Raw genomic sequence first — 15,517 nt, 5'->3', positions numbered from 1 at the left:
AAACTTCTTAGTACTGATGAAGTAAAACAGTAAAACAAACACACAAAACAACAGAGAATCATCAGACAGGCTGACGAACACAGTACAATCAACCAGCCAGTACCGATGATCAGTGGACATCAATTTGTCTTTTGGGCTGTAGCACCTGCTACTAATTGGTGCAAAGAGCTCACCAGTGTGTGGTTTAGCGCACTCAGCTGTCTCCTGTATGTGCTGCGAGAAGCAAGATAGCTAATTGCTGTTGCTTCAGTGCCAGTGAAATCAACGTGCTGAGCTAATAGCGACAGATAGAGGGCAGACAGATTCCTGCTAGCAGCTTAGAGTTAGTTGCTTGTGGTAACTAAGGAAGGTGGCATACATCTCAGAACGTGTATGCTTTCTGAGTTAACGTGTTGAACCGTTTTGCTTTTTTAAATATTTTCCTAGTAACACTTTCTTGATGATATGAGAGTGGATATCAATGCCTCACAGAAACAAGAGGTGGAACATGTGAATGAATCGTCTTGGAACTAGATGAGCATTGGTTCTTTTTAAAGGGATGTGCAAGAGGCAGCCTTGGCAAGAAAACTTGCTGCATAATCTTACATGGACTAAAGATGAAACTGTAAACCTCAAGTAAGTTCTTCCCCCGCCCTTCTCTTATTTTTTTCAAATTTAAGGCAGCAGTGAACCACAGAGAAAGTTAAGATGTTCTTTCAGTACAATTATCTCTGTCGTGATGCTACTTTCTGTCATGCTTGTTGAAATAGAGTAGTAATGATTGCAAGTGATTATTTGCTGGAAGAGTGAACACAACTGCCTGCCCTTTTATTCTTCCTGATTACTATCTGGTATTGTAATTTTGTTTAGATGACAATGTAATCTTTACAAAGACACAAGCTTTTGAATTATAACTCTGGTTTGTTACTTAAAAGAATTTTTAGTCCTCAACCGCTTTTTCTACTTCCTTCAACCTGACAAAGTAGAGAAAAATGGCATCAGAATTGACACGTTTTATTTTTGTGTGTGCAAATATTGATGATTTGTTTTATGAGTGGTTGTTGCTGGAGGTTATAGTTGGGAGTTGAGTTAAAGTAGCTAATTCTGTATCACAATGAACAGTATTTTTTATATTTTGTGAGTATACTGATATTTTTACTACAGATGTTTTAGTTTATTAGAATATTTACTTCTTTTGTAAGTATTTGGGAGCATTAACCATTTAGAATTTGAATCTAGGTCGACTGTATCCTTCTAATACAGAATTAATGATAGATAATATTAACAGCTTTCCCACTTTGTGATGTGGCCTTTACTTTAAAAAATATACTTTGGTAGCTATAGAGTGGGTGGGCCCTGAATAACAAGTTTCAGGTTCGGTCTGTTGGTACTCCGTGTCTCTAGTACGCACAGATGGCCATTGATTTGATGGACTTGTAGCACGTATGCAGAAAGCCATTGTTAACTAGAGTACAATATGATGGCCTCCTGTAAGGTTAACTCCAAGTCATACTCATTTGCTTTCACAAAAGAGCCAACTGTCAAATCTAGTGATCAAATACTTAAGTTATTATGTTGCTTAACATTAGAGAAACAAATAATCTGTAAAAGAGGCATATTTTGAGTGCAAAATGCTTGCTGTGGTTTGCACAGCAGGTATGAAGCTTTGTTGTATATGCTCATGTGAACTGTTTTTTTTTTTTTCACAGAAAATTGGTTTACTATTAGTTTCTTTAGTTTGCTTAAGTTGTGGCTAAGTGTGAGTGAGTGAATGTATCTGTACATGTGTGTCTTCAAGTTTCAGCAACTTGATCCCCTTGACTGTGGACTCATTCTCCTATGAAATAAAAGTGCCATTTAATGGGTGCCCAATTCCACTGAGTAGCGACCTCCTAACCCCTCAGCTATTGCAATTATGTGCTGAGCAGGAAATGTGAATCCCTACAACTTTGCCCCCAAAATTACCCTTAAATATAATCATTAAGGGACCTGAACAGGTCAGAGTTAGTGCTACCTAAGTGTCAGCAACTTCTCTGGAAAATTATGGCATGAAGTTTTGAATATTATTCACAAAAAGATTTAAATAAAACATTTCGAATTTCTAGGAAATTTTAAAAAATATAGTATACTCACTGATAATATTTGATAAGTATCTGAACTGTAAATTAGTTTTTAAAAACACTAATAATTATGCTTTAAAAAAAAAAGTGAAAAATAAATGTCCATTACAACTTTGCTCTTAATTTGTTCACCATTTAAATTTTGCATAGTGTGTGTTGTATCTTTTTATTATACAACTTTAACAGCAGATAAGCAGACGTTAATTGTTTTTTATGCCACTTGCAAAAATTCTCCAGTATTTGGTTCATAGCTTATGTTTGAAATTAAAGGCAAAAGGTAATTATTATTTTTTATCAAAGGAAATTACTGTTATTACTTGATCACAAAATGTATGTCAAGCAAATACATGTTGAGGAATTAATGATTCCTTTGTGTTATCAGTTTATTATGAGGACTTTTACTCCGTAGCCAAATTATGAACCTTCTCAATATAGTAAAATGTAAAACCAAAAATTATAAAGTAATTCCCTAAATGTGACCACTTTATTGGGTAGATGAGTGTACTCCCCCTTTCTGTAAATGTGCAGATACAGTTTCAGACTGTAGGAATTTTTTTTCCAACTTAAATGGTGTAAAACAATAGCTTTTCATAAACCAGCTGTTATATTAACTTTTTCCTAACACAGAAGCCCCCCATATACATTTACATTTTATTGTAGCCCTAACGCTGGGAGAAATACATGGTTTTAAGTTTCACTCAGGATCTGAACCCACGGAAAAGTTAGCAGAAATAATAATCTAAACAAAGAGACCACACTACTTCATAAAATGATCATATTTATTATCTAAAAGTTTAATTTTACTTCAGACTCTATTTTAAGAGTGGGTTTTGGTCATAGTCATTTTGTTTGTATTTTTCCATTTTTTTAAAGAGTTCTTAGTATCGAGAACACTTGTGAACTAGAACCATTTTGTCATTCTATGTATCTGTGGTTTTCACATGCAAAATAAGACTATACAATTGTAATATTCAAAAGATTGTTTTACTTGGCAGGGATGGCATCCAAAAACTATTACTCTCAACTAAAACTTTGTTTGAGGTTTGATACATTTTCTTTTGTAATGGGATTTTGTTGTTGTTGTTAACACTATAGGATGACAGAATGTGGATTCAAAACTGACAATGACCTGTGGGGCTTCATCTATTAGTTTCAGACTCAAATATGACTGAGTTGCATCCAAGGGTATTGGAAGGAAGTGTGGCGACTCATTAGTGCTCATAGTCAATTTTGAGTGAGGAAAAAAAAAAGCTGATGTGAGTAATTTATGGCCAGATTATTTTCTCTTGATAGAGTCACTATGCAAATTCCAGGGGTGTAAATCACCCAGAAACTGTAACATTTATTTAAATTGAATACTGGAAGCACTTAGGTTGAAATGGTGACAAGAACCGAGAATACACCCAGAAATTCCGAATACACATGTTAATTCATTGCATGTATGGATGGCAGGGGCAGGGTGGGAAATAATTTTGAATGTGAGAGTAACTACCTTGACCTTAAAGTACAATTTTCAACTGTGGTGTATAAACTGAAGTGAGAGACTTGGAAGAATATGTAGACGAATATGACTTAATCTCAGCCTAAAAGTCAGTCACATTGAGTAAGACGGACACACACACCCTGCTCCCCCCGCCACACACACACATGTGCGCTATTTATTAATATAAGGAGCATAGAAACATCATATTCTGGCCCAAGGACAACAATTATTTTCCTTGAGAACCTCAGCACACCCCCTAAACATTTGTTCCTCAGTGTCCACATTTAAAATACACAACTTATAAATGAAGCCAGGAAAATGAATAAGAAACCTGTAAATTGCTAAATAATTTTAAATACAATTAATTGTTTTAATCTTGTCCAATTACTTCCTAAGATGATTGTGTGTGTGTGTGTGTGTGTGTGTGTGTGTGTGTGTGTGTTTCAACAATAACAGCAACAAAATAATTTTCGCCTGGAGAGTAAAAGTTTCTGAGCACTGTAATGGACAAATTTCCTTTTATATCGTAAGTTGTTTAAGGTTGCACTCACCCTTAAATATCAGATCATGGCTACTGTAGCTATAAATGTAAGAGGCAAAAGCAGTCATTATTTCAAGAAACTAAAGAAAATGAAGCATTTCTTTCCTTCAAGTTGGTAAATGGAAAAGTTCAAAGCTTGTTTATTGTGCTCCTTGATGGATAAGAAATTGATAGGAGGTGTAACTTTCTGTATGGCTTTTAGAGTGTAAGCATTCTCAGGCCATGGCAGATGTGTGGTTCTTATTACTTTGAAAAGTCATTCATTCTCATGTCTAGTGAAAGGGCGAGTTTCCGATAGAATTAAGCACTGTTTCCTGACCGGGGGAGGACAGCGGTGTGTGCGATGAAGTGCATCATTCAAAAGGAAGCCCAGCTAATGAATGCTCTCCCTGTTGTTTTCATGGAGGTGTCAGAATGAGCCTTTTCTGATTCTGCATCACTGAATCCTTATGGAAATGCAAATTGTTTATCCAAGGACAGTGACTTTCCTTTTTGCTTTATCATTTAAGGGACTTATTTCTTCAACTTTACAGCACACCACTGGAATCCAGAGAAGGGTCATTAAAACTGGATGAGAGGTTTTTATTACTTTAGAACCTTACATCTCTGTCTGAAAGACAGAGACAGACACAGATAAGTCACAGAAAGATATTCACAGAGATGCAAACTCAAAGAGAGATACAGGGATAGTCACACAAAGAAAATGAGAAAGACTCACAAGGAAAAACATAATGAAAGTTAGAGACAGTCAAAGATAAGAAAAAGAGAAAGGTAACAGAAAGAGAAACTGAGATATACACTTAGAAAAGAACAGAAAGAGAGAGAAGTGGAGATAGGTTCAGAGAGAAAGGTAGAAGCAGAGTGACAGACAGGCCGGGAAAACACAGGGTCAAGAAAGACAGAAATAGACAGATTGCCAGAAAGACAAATAATAAAATGAAACAAAAAGTAAAGAGATAGGGAAAGAGACATAGATATAGAAAGTCTGAGAGATAGAGACAGAAAGGGAGACTGAGACAGGCATACATACAGATAATAGGAAGGTTGATATATAGATATAGATACCTAGATGATGATGATGATAGATAGATAGATAGATAGATAGATAGATAGATAGATAGATAGATAATGTAGAAAGACAGAGGAGAGAGCCCGTGATCCAAGTATGGAGAATGAAATTGAATGTGTGTATGTAAGAGAGAGGCTGTGAGATGGGTCTTCTAGTTTCAATAACTGTTGCTATAGAGAATTGATGGTGAAGAAAAGAATACAGAACCAGATGGAATTGAGCCTTAATTCTATTCCACTCCCTTACCAGCAAGGATCAAGTTGTTTAACTTCTCTGAGCCTTGGTTTCTGTCTGCAAAGGGTGATAAAAGGATGTAATTCACATACATAAAGCATGCAAGCACAGGACCTGAAACCAAGGTATATTTCAGTAAACGGAGATTGATACTTATCATCATCATCATCCTTGACATCAACATAATTATTTAGGTATAATTGAAAGCAAAAGCATTGCCATCAGAGGTCAAGGCATCAGAGATCAAGTTAAATCCTTGTTTCAACCCTTATTCTGCACAGATTATAGTAAGCAATTTAATATTGATAAGCTATAGTTGCATCACCTGGAAAACTCAGGTATTATTTTCTATCTCGTAGTCTTGCTCTCTTAATTAAATGAAAAAGCATATTTCATTTGTGGCATTGCACATTGTATTTTAGTAATTCCACTAACTAGCTCAGTGTCCAGAATTTCGTAAGTACTCAATAAATATTTAATGAAAGAATACATATTTGCTCTGAATATTAGTTTCCATAGAGTATGGGAAAGCTGAAATGATATTTTGGTTTTTTAATATGAAACATTGCAATGAAACAATTTCCTCCTGTCTGCTTTGCAGAGAATGGTGGTATTGATTTGCAGAATTACTAGAAAAGATGTCTCCCTACTGTCCATCCTACTTTCTTAAGGCCAACTGAAGTAATAGTTTTGAGAATGGACATTTATTTTGTCCTGGTGGTAACTTGGTCATTTTTATTTAATTACTTAATATAAGGACTGGTTGTGGAAGAGAGAGGCGGTAGGAATTTTTAAAAAGTAAGTGAATGTTTATAGTAAGATGAGTGAAGATCAACTAGGGACAAGGAAAAGTGGACAATTAAGTTAGAAAAAAAGTATGAAACTAAGAAGTGTGGAGAATTTTAAATGAGACACACATATAATTCTTTTTCTGAATTTCAAGAAAAGATGGGAGAAATATCATTATAAAGAATGTGTCTGGTTTGTAAGTGAAAATGTGTAATATGAAAGCACTAAGGCTGTCCCTAGCTATAAGGCAGATTATGAGAACATAAAGCAATTTGCCAGAAAGTGAAGTACTCAAATTTTGATTTTCAATTTTATGTTATGTTAAAAATTTGAACTTAAACAATTTTTGAATTTTACAATTCAGAACTTTTTACTAAATTTGTTATTACTAATGTTTGACTATTTTTTAAAAAAAGCAATCTAGGAATGAACGCAAGAGTTTGGTTTGAATGTTTATTTTCCTACTTTCTTTGATGTGTTGTTGAATTTATCTTATAAATGATAGAAGAAAAAAATATTTAGTGTCTACTGTGTGCCAGGAGCTATGAATGGTGATTTTAAATATGCCATCCATTTAACCTCTACCAGGTAGATACAGATTTCGCCCCTCTGATTAATTTTACTTCAGAATGTGTGTGCATGAAGCCCTTCATTTAAGAGGTGTTGAAAGTCTGTTAACCTTCCATTCTATCTGATACAGTAAGCATGAAATAAAATACTCCATTTGGAACATTAGCTATAGTTGCATTGGTGTGCTAATATTTTTCAAAAAATGACAGCAAACATTTCAGGCATTTTTACAAGGTTTATTGAAAAATTTCCACTCAGGATATACTGAGCTTTCAATAGCATACATTATATGAATTATTATTTTGTATTTGTAAGTTAGGGTTAAGGATAGAATAATATTCAATCAAGCTTCAGATATTAAGGTTTCATTGTGAGAAATAAGATTTTCTCAAATAACTTTTTAGAAGATGGTAACTTGAATGGAAGATATTGTGTAATTGAGAAAATGCCAAAGCAAAGATCATTGCTATGTGTTTATAAAAAATGCATGTTTAGTAAATAGTTGCCATTTTGATGTAGATTATATTTCCTTTAAGATATATATATAAATTATACATATATTATATATATAATTGATATATAAAAATATATATAAAAATTACAGCTACTTTACTACAATATGCAAAAATAGATTGTGATTTTTTTCTAATATTTTATTTTTCTGTCATTAATTCATGCCTTTTTCAGCTTACTTTGCTGAACCTGTATCTTTAATTTTTTTTTGAGACATTCCACAGATCATGATAGTCAATAAAGTTTTCTAAGTCTTCAAAAATGCTGACCACTAAATTCCATGATTTTTCAGAATGGCAGTCCTCCTTTCAGTGGTTTTAAGACCCAGACTTACACTTCCTCATTGCCTCTGGGTGGGTGTATAAAATCAACTTCCCTCTTGTATCCCAGAGCCACCAGAGATATTGAAAATAGAGAATTGACTTGCAATGCTTTTTTGCTGCAGAATGGGAATGGAGGCTCAGCTACTCAATATCCCTGACATCAAGGGTGGGGATAAAGCGCAGTGCTAACTAGCCTAGACTTGCAACACAGTTTTCAGTCTCATTGATGCCCAGGTGGGGTTGAAGGTTCAGTTCCACTGAGCCCACTGACTTTGGGTGGTGGTGGTGATGACGTGGAGTAGTAGAGTGAAGCCTACAATTGACAAGATCATCCTCATATTTGCCTCCTTAATTAAGTCAGTTTGGTACTGGGTAGGAATAGGGGCTCACCTAGCTCACCTGGTGGTCCAGGTGGAGGACACTGCTAACAGCATGATATGGGTAGAAGTTGGGAGTGGGGGACTCAGTACCTCTCCTTCTTTCTGGTGGTGAAGGAGATAGAAGATCCCACCGTGCTAGAGCTCAACCTGGCTATATTACTGTATTTGTCAGGGTTCTCTGGAGATACAGAATGAATAGGAAATTAGATAGGTGGTAAATAGGTTACCTATTTGTCTGTCTATCTATAGATAGACAAGAAATTGTCCCAAGTAATCACAGAGAATGAGAAGTCCTTAGATCTGCAGTCAGCAAGCTGGAGATCCAGGAAAACTGATGGTATTGATCCAGTCCGAGTTCAAGTCTGATGGTAAAAGACTCACGTCCCAGCTTGAAGACAGGTAGGGAGAGCAACTTTTGTTCTGTTCGGGCCTTCAGTGGTTTAGATAGAGCCCATCCGCAGTTGGGTTGTCAGTCTGCTTTACTCAGTTTACCAATTCAAATGTTAATGTCATTCAGAAACACCTTTACAAACACACCCAGAATAATGTTTAACCAAGTATTTGGGTATCTTATCACCCAGTCACATTGTCACACAAAACCATTCATCACAGCTCCCTGAGCAGATGAATTTAGTGGCAGCTACCTGCTTTCTCAGAAGCAAGGTTGTCATTTGTGAAAAATCAGCTCCCTACTTAATATTGCTGAAGCCACTAGTGGGGTAGAGATGGTGCAATTTTTACCCTTGGTATTTGGCTGGAGTAGGCAAGTATTTCCCAAAACTTTTTCTGTTTTTAGGCTACCCTTTTTCTGGTCCTTTGCTTAGAGTAAAGATATTTTTCTTGGAGCTTTTTGGACCTGCATCTATATTCCAGTCCATAATGGAGCCCTGCCCCAGATTATGGGCCAGAATAAGGAAACCCAGAGGGCTCACTGCCATGTTGTTGTTGGCCGTTAGGTCTCTAGCCAGTTCACCTTCCTCTTTCTACTTCTCAGGGTCATTCTATGCTCATTAATTGTGTTGTGTACAGGGCTTTTGTATTGTAACAAGAGGGGCTTCTTAATGAAATCAGAAGTCTTCCTAATGCACATTGTAAAAGTGCTACTCTCCCTGCTCTGTGGAAATAGTCAACAGGTAGATGAGAGCAGAATGAGAAATTAAGGAGCCAAAGCAATAATTTAGGCACAAAGAAATGGTGGCTCAGCCTAAGGTATTAGCAGTGCGGTGGTCAGAAGTGGTTTTGATTCTGAATACATTTTAAAGATAGAATCACCATAAGGTATTGATGGCTTAAATGTGAGATATGAAGAGAGAGATTGGATGACTTCAAGATTTTTAAAATTGTTACTGAGATGGGAAGATTAACATGAGCTTAGAAAGGCAAATTAAGATCTCATTTTTAAACATGTTATGTTTGAGATGAGTATAATGCATACAAATTAGATAACCCTGAAAGTTTAGAGCTCAGAAGAGAACTTGGGCTGGATATAAATATTAAGAAAAGAAAAGGTCTGTGGACCTTAAATTTTAAGAAAAGAAGAGGTCGAGGTTTCTAAGGGACTGTGATTCTATAAAGGATTAGATTCACAAGTTTGAATTCAACTTCAAACTCAGTGACCCATTGAGTGAATTATTAATGAAATTCCACTCTCTTTACTGCAATCTTGCTTCCACCTTTACTATTTTTCTGAGATGCCCCATACCAGTTGTCACCAATGACTTGCTAAATTCAATGGAAGATTTGACCTATCTGGACTACTTGATTGCTGAGTACTACCTCATATTTCTTTTATTTTAAAAGAAGAGCTCTGAGCCCTTATAAGGATCAATTGTTTCAAATACCATTAATGATTCCAGAAAGACAGGAACTGATAAATAATTACTGGTTTCAAAAATGGAGGTTATTAGTAAACACGAAAAGCAGTTCAGGTGCTGTGTTAGGATTGAAAGATAATTGGCCTAGGAGTATTTTGAGTATTTTGGTTGTTGTTATTGTTATTTTTGTTTGTGGGTCTTAATATTTTTCTCTCAAGATCTCATTCTTATCCTCTAAGTCATTTGCTTTTTTAAAATTATATTTTCTTACCTTTGTGAGGATGTTTATTTTAAAGCAGTTTTATTTGCCTACCTGTCTATTATTTCCTCTCCCCATTCCCACCTTTTATTTTTTATTCTGGTTTATTTTCCATTTTTAGGGTTTCAGGTTTTATTCAAAGAGGCTGATTAATCCTGCTTCTCCGTTTACATTAAATTATTAGTTGAGTATGTAGGCCATGGAAACACATATATCTTCACGTGTAATTGTTTAATGTTCATTATTTTTCATGTATCTCTCTGTGAGTAGATTTTAAGTCAACAGGATCTTGGGGCCAGGGGAATGACCTGCAACACATGGCTTCCAAGCTCACCCAGAGGATTTGTTACCCCGGACAACTTTCCGGGGGAAAAATAATAAGCAGCCTGCAAAGAAGGTTTCATAAATCAAGATAGGATGGGATGTGGCACATGTGACTTCTCACCTGCCTTCGTCTAGAACTCAGTCACGAGGCCAAGTTTAACTACTGGGAAGTTGAGACAAATACTTTTGTTATGTTTTAAAAGATGAGGGAAATACATATATATATATGTTTTACATATATATATAGAGAGAGATTTATATATGTAAATATATACATATGTAAAAATGTGTGTGTGGGTTTTTAATAGATAGTTGTCAGTGTCACTAGTGGCTGGGCACTGAGATGATCTTTGGAAATCTTCTATGTATGAGCAGAGCTTGTCAGCAGGTAGACATTCCTGTACTCAAGCAAAGAGTTGGCCTTACTTTCTTTGACTTAAAAGTCTGGTGGCTCTCTGACAATTTCATCAGAAAATAAACTCTCAGTTATGGGGAAGGAGAAGGCTTATGGGAAAATTGCTTGGAACTTGGGGAAGGATCCCCCTAATTTACCTATACTTTTATTTAATATTTTAACTGGCACCACTAATCTTTCTTGATTTTCATGCTACCCTTATTTGTTAAGTTTGTCATATTTTCTCCAGTCAATTTGATAGTGTATGTTATCCATACTCACCCAATTTTGCCATTTGCAATGTGATATTTTTGTATTCTGCTTTAAATAATTATGACCTTCCATCTACTTTCAAATGTTAAGAAACTTGCTGAATCACATATTTGCTTTTATCACTTTTCTTTCCTGTGGTTTTATACTTTTTACAAATTTTAAACTGAGCTATGTGGAAGAAAACAAATAAGCACTTCGGTCAATCTAAAATCTTAAACTCACATATTTGCACTACAAAATTAAGAAAAGGTGACTGTGGGATGATTGATTTATAAATAGTTGCATTTAAACATGGAATTTAAACATCGATATGCTTACTGAATATCTTAATGTCAAGATATCATAAATATGCCAATTTTCACTGTAAAATGGTGATTATGATTGTTGCTAAGGAAATATTTCCTTTTGAACCGAAGTATATGTTAATTGCTTGTCAGTGATTTATATTTGTAGCTACTAAGTCACTCAAGCCTCTGTCTTTTGCTTAAAGCACACACACACACACACACACACACACAGTCATCTCCACTGCAGTGCAATTTAATATTGAACATAGATGTTGAGGGCATAGCAGGAGGAAAGAATAAGCTGTTAGACAACTCATCAGGAAATTCTCTCTCCTGCAGCTTCTCAGCAAGTCATAGGGTGAAAATTTAACAAGGGACAAAATAGAAACAAGATTTTTGGATAAGTTATAACATTCACACATAGTATGTCTTTAAGGATTTTTGTTTTTGTATTTGCTTTGGTGTTGGTCATAACAAAGACATTCTTATAAATGTTATGTTATATATTGGTTGTCAAATGAATTTTGAATATGAATGTTTTGGAAGCCATTCACTATATGAGATGTACTTATGCTTTCTCATAGAAAAAATCAGCCACAATTCCTGAGACATTCAATGTGACCCCGTATCCCATGTAGTTAGTATTATTCGCCTGGGGAATATAAGTATCTTCCTTGGAAGTTTCATATAGGAAATGACCAAGTTTCTAGAGGACCTTGATTCTATAAAGAATTAGATTCATAAGTTTGAATTCAACTTCAAACTCAATGACCCATTGAGTGAATTATTAATGCAATTTCACTCTCTCTACTGCAGTCTTGCTTCCACCTTTACTATTTTTCTGAGATGCCCCATACCAGTTGTCACCAATGACTTGCTAAACTCAGTGGAAGATTTGACCCATCTGCATTACTTGATATTGCTGACTCTTCCCTCATCTTAGAATCTCTCCTCTGCCTTCTTTTACGTAGCATAACTTTCACCTTTTGTTTATTTTTTGTTTATAATTATTTCTATTTTAAATCTCATTACTGAAGACAGATTTTAGGTTTACTTTCAAGCTGTTCTTACTGTATGTATATCTCACATGTTAATGTTCTCAGATACACTTTCTTATTTTTTTCCACTCCAGCCTTCCATATTACTTCTGATTTATTTTATCTACTGTTAAATTCTTAACTAATTTCTGTCTACAGATGGCAGCTAAAATTGTATCTCTGACATCTCCAAATTTTATTCCATAGCTCAGACCTGCATAACCAACCATCTCTTAGAACTTTCATTTGGATATCCCATGATTATTTCAGATTCATAAGGTGTGAAACTAAGTTCATGAACTCTTCTCCATCCCTGCTTCCTAACCTCTAATTTTTCTCCGTTATAATCTTATTTCATTGACTAATAGCAACTAATATCATATTACAAGCTTGAAACCCATATATCAGCCTTGTTTTATCCCTGTTTGTTTCTGCTCATATTTCAAATGCTATATTTTTTTCCTGTTAATTCTATCCCCTTAATAGCTTTAGAGTCAAACCTCCCTCCCATATGTTCCTTAAAGTTCTCATTATTTTTCACCTGATGGTCACCCTCCCTATTTTTTGTTTCTCCCCTTCCTGTGCCTCTCTTCTTCTTTCTTACTCTGTTTTCTCTACAGTGCTGCCAGTCTTATGATGTCATTGCCTTGCTAAGATATTCCAACTTTTCTCATGTTGTTTATTCACGCTCTCTCGGATACTCTCTTTCTGCCTAAATAAGTTTATTCAAAAGAGAAGATAAGTAAATTTATTGTTCTAACTAATTGAAATCTAGTGATATGTAACTGGCTTGCTACAAGCATCGCTGAACTTAAGGCTCAAACATGAATTTGGGATGTGTCTCTCCATTGGCTTTGCTAGTCGAATCTGTCCTCAAAATCCATATGTTGGCTATCAGCAGCTTTGAGCCCTGAGGTTCATGCCCTGATGATTAAACTGAAAATGTCTGATTACCTAAATGGTTTTCTGCCCTATGAAGGGAAGGTGAAAAGTCCATACTGGCTCATCCTGTCATGTTCTGCACTCTTGATGCCTGGAGAAGAGTCACTTTTAGATAACATAGAGGTAGTGTGACTTGCCTTGCAGAAGAGAATACTTAAGAGTAACTGAAGTGAGAAACATTGCAATAGCCTCTTACATTGAATCAAATTGTTTAGAATTTTGACACTATTGTTGACTATCACGTAATGATATGTAAAACCTTAGACATATTTTCTAAAAAGTCAAGTTCGAAAGTTGAAAAATAAATGCTTTTAAATAAAGGATTGTATCATACATTTTATATATTTATTTGTGTAACTGTCAAAAAGCATACATTAAGATGATTTTTGTAAAAATTGTTTTTTTTCCTTTTTATCTTTATGTAGAATATTTTGGAAACCTTTTAAATGTTGGCCTATATTTATACCCTGCTTTTAGCATATATTTGCCAACCATTTAGGACTTTTTCCACATTTTTATAGATAATTAATGAACCAATTAACTGCATGATGCGATTCACATGTATAGCAAGATCAAGTATTTTAGAATCAAAATTGGCATTCTATCTAAAGATGATATCTTCAAAGTTAGATAATTTAAGGCCATGAACTTTGTAGGATAATCTTTAGGTTAGACAAGTAAAACCTAGAACAAACAAATCTAGAGCTATTATATAGAAATATAGTATCTTTACATAGTTGACTTTTGAGGAAATTAGCAAAGAAAATTGCAATGGGTACAAGTTATAAAAGAACAATTGTAATAATAATATGAAGACCTGCCATATCATATTTGATTTTATTCTCATTATAATAAAATACTATAAACTGTTATCTTAGTAACAGGAACAGATTGATAAGAAGAAAACCTAAAGTCATATATTAAAGACTAAATGATAAGAAACTACGGTTTGTCATTTCATTGTATTGACATAAATTCAAAGATCTATAAAATCTTATTCCACAAAGCATACTCTTCATTTAAAATTCTGCTTTAATAAAAACGTATCTTTCTTATGACCATATTTCCAACAGTACTGACCTGCATGGTGCCAACAAATGTTTATTAAATGAATAAATCAGATTTGTTTCTCAAGACAGCTGTTTCTTGTGAATAATCTGTACTTTATGTCTTTGATTTCTATAAACAGCATTATCATGGACACTTGAAAAATAACTTGCCTGAATTCTCTGAAAATATTTTCGGGACTACTGTGTCTATGTTTTTATCTGTTATTTTGGAAAATTCTTGTATATGAAAGATCTTCCAGAAGCTCAAACTTTAACTGTTGGAATAGAGTGAAGTAATAGAATCATGTGCCTGTTCTTGCTGATTATATATGTCATATATGATTCATTCAAAAGCTACATTCGAGACTTTAACTATGGACTCCTCAGATGATATTATCCTCTTAAAATATTTCCTAGCATTGATGTACAGATGAGAGCATGACTGCTATGCCCTCATCAAGCTGCCAGCTTTGTGTCATACATTCTAAAAGCACAGAATTATAACTGACGGTGATTATGGGACTTTCACTTTCAGTAATTGCACCAATCGGTACAATTTCTTATATTACTATACCTGGAGAAGTATAAGTGCATATTATATCATAAGTGTGGACAGTCAATACATTTATCGAATGAAAAAATGTAGAATTCAAAATAAACACTTCAGTCTATAGCTCTAGGAACTCAATAAATTATTTATTAAAAAGGAAACCTTTAACAACGTATCAGGGAGAAGGGAGTGCTGATGTCAATCCCTGGAACTTCCCTGAAGTGCTCCATCTCAAGATGAAGATGAAGATATAAGTGAGGATTTAGAGTCAAGCATAGAATGCCTTTTAAAAAAAATGTCTGTCTCTGCAGAAACAGATGAACGTAAATCTTAGCTCTGATGGCAGACTTTAAGATTTATCCAGGGAGCTACATGCTTTTTTTCCCCTTGTCTCAGCCTGTTTACAAAGAATTAGAATAGAAGGTCTTGAAATCTGAACAGCCATTTGCATTCATGTTGCTACCCAAAGTTATTGTACAAGGGACTTTTGAGATTCTGCGTCAAAGGTGGAAGAATGCTAGAAAATCAGCACTCCCTCAGGGACATTCATTAATTCAGATCAAAAGGTGATCCAGGAAACTCATCAA

General features: G+C 34.8%; 1 protein-coding gene across 1 annotated transcript in view; it reads left to right on the top strand.

The window, feature by feature from the left end:
* The first annotated feature begins 322 nt into the window (after window positions 1-322).
* PCDH15 (protocadherin related 15) overlaps window positions 323-15,517 on the top strand; it is a 979,523-nt gene continuing 964,328 nt past the window's right edge. Inside the window, exon 1 of the mRNA XM_030809305.1 lies at window positions 323-615. The gene's annotated coding sequence lies outside the window, so the exon portion shown is untranslated. The remainder of the gene's footprint in view (window positions 616-15,517) is intronic.

Source organism: Nomascus leucogenys, chromosome 3 (genome assembly GCF_006542625.1).
Source record: "Nomascus leucogenys isolate Asia chromosome 3, Asia_NLE_v1, whole genome shotgun sequence".
In the NCBI taxonomy this organism is placed as follows: Eukaryota; Metazoa; Chordata; class Mammalia; order Primates; family Hylobatidae; genus Nomascus; species Nomascus leucogenys.
Note: the sequence above shows the minus strand (reverse complement) of the source record. Positions and strands in the feature narration are given on the sequence as shown.